This window comes from Acomys minous (assembly GCF_964271855.1).
Source record: "Acomys minous genome assembly, chromosome: 7".
NCBI lineage: Eukaryota > Metazoa > Chordata > Mammalia > Rodentia > Muridae > Acomys > Acomys minous.
In genome coordinates, this window is record NC_140488.1 from 118112266 (window position 1) to 118120959 (window position 8694).

Below are 8694 nucleotides of genomic sequence, written 5' to 3' on the forward strand. Positions count from 1 at the left end.
CTGAGTGTTGGAATTAAAGGCGTGGCTACCATACCTGGAAGGTTTAAGTGTTTGTTAATCACCTTTACAACAGGTGCTGCCCCTCAAACGTTTTTAAAAAATACTTGCTATCAGATGGACTTAGTGGCACACACTTTTAACCCCAGCACTTGGGAGGCAGAGGCAGACAGATTTCTGTGAGTTCAAGGCCAGCCTGGTCTACAAAGCAAGTACAGGGCAGCCAAGGCTACTAGAGAAACTATGTCTCAAAAAAACCAAAAACAACAACAACAACAACAATAAAAAAAACTTTGGCTGGAGAGATGGTTCAGAGGTTAAGAGCACTGAGGTCCTGAGTTCAATTCCCAGCAACCACATGGTGGCTCACAACCATCTATAATGTGATCTGGTGCCCGCTTCTGGTGGGCAGGTGTGCATGCAGGTAGAGCACTGTATACATAATAAATAAATAAATAAATCTTTAAAAAAAAACTTGCCCAGCCAGGAATGATAGCCCAGCACCTGGGAGGCACAGGCAGGGGTTTGCTCTGAGTTTGAGGTCAACCTGGTCTACAAAGCCAGTCCAGGACGCCAAAGCTACACAGAGAAATCCTGTCTCGAAAAACCAAAAACGAAAACCAAACCAACCAAACAAAACCCTTGCTCTAAGGACTATGTGACTGAAACTTCCTATATGGACCAGGCTGGCCTTAAACTTGCAGCAGTCTTCCTGTATGTCTCCTGAACACTGGGATCACAAGCATGCCCTACCGCCTGGCTCCAAATTGTTTTTACAAATATCGACTCTGCCCTCATAATAGACTCTTGCTGGAGTTGTCATAGAAAGATGTGTTAGATGGGGAAATGGGCACAGAAGTGGCTTCCAATTCTGTCAGCTGACTGGTGGTATATTGGTGTTGGTGTGGATTCTTTAGCTGAAGATCTGAGGAAATCTGAGATGCACTACAGATAATAAATGGAGGGCGCACATGAAAGAGACACGCATAGCTGTGGGCAAACACTGTTTGGGGACATAAAGATACTCACCACACCTCAGAGAAGACTGTCCTTAGAACTATATAGCTAGTATACCTGGGCCAGATTGGCCAGTTGTTTCTGTTGTCTCTGGGCTTGGTCCTCTGTCCCACGAGGACCGAAACTCCCACCAGGAGCTTGCCCTTCTATCTCCTCGTGAGAGAAAAAAAAAAGGTGAAGAGTATTTCAGAACATGACTGAAGAGACAAAAGATACCATGTGAATACTGAACATCTCTCTAGGATGCTGCCCAAAGAAGCAAACCATCACAGCTGGGAGCGGCTGTGGGTGAAATAGACCCGATAACTGTGTAGCATCTGGATATAACTAAGCTACTTGGCCCTTGGGAGGGAGGGGGTACTGATTAGTGATACCCAAAGGGCTGTTCCCACTAAGTTTGCAGTGACCTGGCAAAAAAAAGTAAAAGGAAACCACTCAGGAATAGCTAAGCGGAAGACAGGTAAGGGTGAGATGTGGGGATGGGCACCTGCCAGCACCTTTAGGTATATACTCACTAACCAGAAGCTTTCTAAGGGCTCACAGAAATTCCATTCCATAGGTAGGTACCCTGTAATCCCAGCACTCTAGGAAGCAGAGGCGGGTGTATCACTGTGAGTTTGAGGCCAGCCTGGTTTACAAAGCGAGTCTAGGACAGCCAAGGCTACACAGAGAAACCCTGACTTGAAAACCCAAAAACCCATAAGTAAGTAGGTAAGAGTACTGAAATCACTGGCTATTGGTGATTGACTTAATCTCCAACCCCTCTCCCCTACCTTGGGAGGTGGAGGCTGAAAGTCTTGGTTGCTTTTTTTAGGGGTGAGTGAGGGCATGTTGAGACAATGTCATGTACCCCAGGCTAACTTCAAACTCATTATGTAGTCAAGGATGACTTTGAACTCCTGACCTTCCTGCTGGGATTACGGTCATTCACCACCATGCTAGTCCTAAAGTTCCAGTTTTCTAACCACTACGATATTTCCTACAGCAATTAGCCCCTATTCTATCCTGAATCTATCTAGGGGCCCACCAAGGGTTACCTCATTACTATAAACTCAAGTAGGTTGAAAGGGTTTTTTTGTTTGTTTGTTTGTTTGTTTGTTTGTTTTTGCCGGGCATAGTGGCACATGCCTTTAATCCCAGCACTCGGGAGGCAGAGGAAAAAGAAAGGAATAAAATTCATACATTAGGTATGGTAGCATATGCCTGGAATCCCAGAGCTTTAGCTTTATGCTAGATATAAGGATCAAGAATAGTGTATCACAGCCAAGTGTGGTGGTGCACGCCTTTAATCCTGGCACTCAGGAGGCAGAGGCAGGCAGATCGCTGTGAGTTCGAGGCCAGCCTGGTCTACAAAGCGAGTCCAGGAGAGCCAAGGCTAACACAGAGAGACCCTGTCTAGGGGAAAAAAAGAAAAAGATTATATCACATCATCGTAGGCTCAATTTTCTTAACAATTACACTTTATTATGAACTCACTAACAGAGCATACCTCCCTTACAACCTGACTAACCCAAACAATAGGAAAAGGAGATTAAAGAACACAGTAATGAAACCTTAAGGATATCCGTTCCGAGGAACGATTCTCCTGGAGTAGTCAGCAGGACCTCAGCAAACTGGCAATTCAACCAAGGTTGTTGCTGGAACCTGGAACAGCAGCTGAGGCCCAGAAAGCTCAGCCAGAGCCCAAAGCCTTGAAGCCTTCCCTGGGACAGTTCTCTCTAGGATCACCCAGAGCCTCAGCCAGAGCCCAAAGCCTTGAAGCGTCTCTCCCTAGAAGTGTTGATGAATAGCCAAAACAATCCCAAATCTTCTCTAAAGCCTCTTGTTTTGTGTGTGTGTGTGTGTGTGTGTGTGTGTGTGTGTGTGTGTGTGTGTGTGTGTGTATGCACATACCTTTAATCCCAGCACACAGAAGGCAGAGGCAGGTGGATCTCTGTGAGTTTTGAGTCCAGCCTGGTCTACAAAGCGAGTCCAGGACAACCAAGGCTACACAGAGAAACCCTGTCTCCAAAAAACCAAACCAAACCAAAAGTATTTAGTTTGGTACTGACATAAGAGCTTTCCGAGTTCTTTCTGCAGTGACTGTAATTACGAGTGTGTCCTGTTTGACTAGTGAGATCGACACTGGTGCCCACTGTGCAAGCACCCAGCTGCTTCCTAAAATCCTTCTATATGAGCAAGGGATAGTGCTTCACACTTGTAGTTCCAGCACTAAGAAGGCTGAGGCAGGAGCATTGTCTCAAGTTCAAGACCATTTTGGGTGAGAAAGTGAGTTCTAGGCCAGCCAGGGCTATAGAGAGAGACCCTGTCTCAGGGCTGGGGAGACCGTCCATTAGCATCTTCCAGGAGATCAGCGTTCAATTCATTGCACCCATGTCAGACAGCTCACAATCATCAGTGATTCCAGGTTCAGGGAAATCTGAATGCTCTGACATGCACACACACACACACACACACACACACACACACACACACACACACAGACATACACCCACACACACAGTAAAATAAAGAAGAAAACCGGGCATGGTGGCGCACACCTTTAATCCCAGCACTCAGGGAGGCAGAGGCAGGCGAATTGCTGTGAGTTCGAGGCCAGCCTGGCCTACAAAGCGAGTTCCAGATCTGATTTGATATATGTCAGACCATCATTTTTGTTTTGTTTTGGTTTGGTTTTTTGTTCCTTTTCCTTTTTGAGGCAGGGTTTCTCTGTGTAGGCCTGGCTGTCCTGGAACTAACTATGTAGACCAAGCTGGCCTCGAACTCAGAGATCCACTTGCTTTTGCCTCCCTGGTGCTGAGATTAAAGGTATGTGCCACCATGCCTGGCTCAGCTCACTACTTTTTTTTTCTAAAGATTTATTTATTTAATACATATACAGTGTTCTGCCTGCATGTACAACTGAAGAAGAAACCAGATCTCATGATAGATGGTTGTGAACCATCATGTGGTTGCTGGGAACTGAACTCAGGACCTCTGGAAAAGCACTGTCTGCTCTTAACCATAAAGCCATCTCTCCAGCCCCAGTTCACTACTTTTTTCCCCCAGAGACAGGAATTCTCTGTGTAGCCTTGGCTGTCCTGGACTTGCTTTGTAGACCAGGCTGGCCTCGAACTCACAAAGATCCACTTGCCTCTGCCTCTGCCTCCAGAGTGCTGGGATTAAAGGTGTGCGCCACCATGCCCAGCCAATTCTATATTCTTGAATTGTTTTGGTGAGGTTAATCCACAAACAGACAGACAGACCTGGCTTTGCTCTGGAGGACTCAATCTCGCATGGCCACATCTTCACAGAGCCGAGTCCAGGGAAGTCCTGGATCCCTCGGAAGACACACCTGGTATCTCTCAGCAGCAGATGGGTAACAGGGCACTTGGCGGAGAAGGGGTGGGGAGAAACAGTCCCCCTATGGCCAGGGAAGACCCGGGCTGCCCTTGGGCAAAATGGCTGAAGAAAAGGTTCATCACCCATAGCTGGACAAGATAACACCACATTTCTGAGTGTTATCATGAGGAAAGCATGTGAAGCCTTCTGTAATGTCTAACCTCCTGTGTACATTTTAATAGTATTACTGCAATTTAAAAATAATTATTAAAAAAATGTTGGTTGCAGGATAGTTGTGAAACAGATTTGCTTTTCAAATACCTATTTTAGCTGGGTGTGGTAGCATACTCCTGTAATCCTAGCACTCATTAACAAGCAGAGGGAAGAGGATTTCCCATTCTAGGCCTGCCTGGGCTCTGCAGGGGACTTTGTCTCAAAACTAAACAAGAAGGATGAAAGTAAGCTGGAGCTATAATATAGCTTAGTGATAGACTACATGCCTAGCAAGCACAAAGTACTAGGTATTATCCCTGATACTGCAAACTACCCTTCTCAAACAGTTTGCAGCCAACACTCGGGAAGGTGAGGCTTTGAGGCTGGCGTGGCCTATACGGTGAGACCTTGACTCAAAAACACAAAATAAAAAAAACGAAGATTTATCAGGTCACAAAAAGCTATAAGTATTTCACAAGTACATTACCTTTTTTGGGCTTAAATGAAATTTTTTGTTTTTGGTTTTGTCTTTTGAGGCAGGGTTTCTGTGTGCAGCCTGGGCTGTCCTAGACTCACTTTGTAGACCAGGCTGGCCTCGAACTCACAACGATCCACCTGCCTCTGCCTCCCAAGTGCTGGAATTAAAGGCGTGTACCACCATGCCTGGCTTTAAATGAAATTTAAATCTGGCATAGTAATTGACAACTATATTCCCAGCCTCAGGAGACCAACTCAGGAGGACTGCCAGGAGACTAAAGCCAGTACGGACTCCATAATGAGTATCAAGTCAGCCAGAGATACATAGAAAGCCTCTGTCTCAAAATCCTAAAAAAGATAGAAATTTTAAAAGTCTGACAGTGTTAAAAAGCAGTGAACTGGGCCAGGCGGTGGTGGCGCACGCCTTTAGTCCCAGCACTCTGGAGAGAGAGGCAGGTGGATTGCTGTGAGTTTGAGGCCAGCCTGCTCTACAATGTGAGCCCAGGATAGACAAGGCTACATAGAGAAACCCTGTCTCGAAAAACCAAGAAAAAGAAAAAAGGAAATATAAGAAGCCACAGGGTACCATGCAGACATGGGGTTGACCCCAAGTTCCCGAGGAACATGTGCTTTGCCAAGAAGCACGACCAGAAAGGCCTGAAGAAGATGCAGGCAAACAATGCAAAGTCAATGAGTTCATGTACAGAGGCCATTAAAGCCCTTGGGAAGCCTAAGGCTGTTAAGCCCAAGATGCCAAAGGGCCCCAGCCGCAAACTCAGCCGGCTTGCTTTTGTCCCTCATGCCAAGCTGGAAAGCAGATTTGAAGCCTCATGGCCAAGGGTCATAGGCTCTACCAACCAAAGCCCAAGGTTCAAACCAAGGCAGAGGCCACAGCTCCAGCAGCTCCAGCCAAGGCCCAGGCTTCAGGCCCAGCTCAGGCTCCCAAAGGTGCCCAGGCCCCTGTGAAGGCCCCACAGAAAAGGCTTCTGCCTATGTGAAGACAGATGGACTGGTGTGACACACCCACCTATACACTATTTATAGATGACCAGTGTCCTATGCTGTTTTTTACAAATAAACCGAGGCAAGTTCTGTTTTAAAGAGAAAGAAAAAGGAAACGGATTCCTGTTATTTGAAGGGTGAGCCATATGGTAGGTAGGACGACTTTCTAGGAGTTAGTTAATTATTTTAGGTTAGCTCATTCATTAGCTTTGCTGCTTTCCAAGCTGCTGTGTGTGATTGATGCCACCCTGGTTTGTCCTCTCTATTGGGATGGCAAGGCGGTGAGTGTAGCAGTGTCATAGAGATGGCGCTTTATTAGTTAGCACTACTAGCATTAAGTTGGAAAGTAGACATTTGGACAAAGCTGACTTTCTCTAGCACTGCTCCCCCAAATTTCAGCTATTCCTTGTAAGTTTGTCTTAACACACAATAGAGACAATGAAGGTTATTTTTGGTTGGTTGGTTGGTTGGTTAGTTGGTTTGGTTTGTTTCTTTTGTTTTTTTAAGACAGGGTTTCTCTGTGTAGCCTTGGCTGTCCTGGACTAGATTTGTAGACCAAGCTGGCCTCGAACTCACAGAGGTCCGTCTGCCTCTGCCTCCCGAGTGCTGGGATTACAGGCGTGTGCCACCACACCCTGCACAATGCACAATGGAGGTGATTATGCTGTTGCTGATGAAGAGACTGGGCTTCACCTGTTCATGGTCTACTACCATGTAAATCCAGTCGCATCTTCTGGAGACTCCCACAAAGAAACCAAAGCCCTATCCTTCCCTCCCCTTTTCAACACCAACCTTTTGTGTTGGAGTGAAACCTATGGCCTCCTGCATGCTAGGCATAAGCTAGATCCCAGTCCCTGACTTTTTTTTTTTTTAAAGACAGGGTCTTTCTGTGTAACTCTGACCTTCCTAGATCTCGCTCTGTAGACCAGGCTGGCCTAAAACTCAGTGATCCACCTGCCTCTGCCTCCTGAGTGCTGGGATTAAAAGGCATGCGCCACCACCCGCCTGGCAACAGTTTCTTTCTTAAAATCAGGTCATAATTAGTTACATTGTAAGTTTGACACTGTTTGATACCCTGTCTCAAACAAAACAAAACAAAATATCCAAATGGCAACCAAAACAGTCCCTGCTACTATCAGGTACTGTGGCAATGCCGCCTGTAGTCTCTGAAACTGTAAGGCCTAAGAAAGGGGATCTCATCTTTGAGACCAGCCTGGGTTATATAACAACACCATGCTCTTGTTTGTTTGTTTTGTTTTGTTTTTTGTTTTTTGTTTTTTGTTTTTTGTTTTTTGGTTTTTTGAGACAGGGTTTCTCTATATAGCCTTGGCTGTCCTGGACTCCCTTTGTAGACCAGGCTGGCCTCGAACTCACAGCAATCCGCCTGCCTCTGCCTCCCGAGTGCTGGGATTAAAGGTGTGCGCCACCACCGCCCAGCTTGTTTTGTTGTTTTTATTTTTGGTTTTTTTTTTTTAAGACAGGGTTTCTCGGGCCGGGCGTGGTGGCGCACGCCTTTAATCCCAGCACTCGGGAGGCTGTGAGTTCAAGGCCAGCCTGGTCTACAAAGTGAGTCCAGGACAGTCAAGGCTACACGGAGAAACCTTGTCTCAAAAAAAAAAAGACAGGGTTTCTCTGTGTGACAGCCGTAGCTGTCCTGGATTGACTCTGTAGACCAGGTTGGCCTCGAATTCAGAGATCCCCCTGCCTCTGCCTCTGCTGGGATTAAAGGCGTCTGTCACCTCCGCCTAGCTGCATATACAATTTTATTTTCTCTCACCCTTGTGATCCTCCCTCCTCCTCCTTTCCTCTGTTGCAAGACGCTGCTGTTTGAGGTTTGCAGCCCATCAAGGACAGACAGCTCTCCTGAGCTCTGTGCAGAAGAGATGACTCCCTTTCTCAGCATGGGGCTTCTTTCTCTCTGTCAGAATGTGTCTTGAGAGTGTCTCTAAGCACTACCCACGGGGAGGTCTCATAGCCCCTGGCCAAAATGCAGTTTCCTGATAAGCATCCAATTGACTAGCATCTGGAATTCCTGGGATGTCAAGCATTCTTGACACCTTAAGGCCCAGCCAATAGTACACACCTACCCTAGGAACCCCTCACCTACCTACCCCCTAAGAACTATATCTTCTTTCACTCTGTTTTTGTTTTATTTTGTTTTGTTTTTGGATTTTTGGAGACAAAGTTTCTCTGTATAGCCTGGGTGTTGGGTGTTCTGGACTCGTTTTGTAGACCAGGCTGGCCTCGAACTCACAGCAATCCACCTACCTCTGCCTCCCAAGTGCTGGGATTAGTGGCGTGAGCTACCATTGCCCGGCTCTTTGTTCACTCTGAATAAAGTTGAGCTGTCTCACGGAAGCGCCTTCAGAAAGTCAGTCATTTATGAACACAGACACAGACACAGACACAGACACACACACACACACAGACACACACACAGACACACACACACACACACACACACACACACACACACACACACACTGGAGGCTCCAGGAAGCAATATCAATATTGAACCAAGGTACCAATATCAAATCACTGATCACTGTGTATCTGGGACACAAGGGAAAGCTACTTGGCCCCCTTGTGAAGTCCAGCTTGTCCCAAGGACAGCTAGCTTATGTTTAAAGATAATAAAAAGTACAACTTGACTCAGGGTCCAGGGTC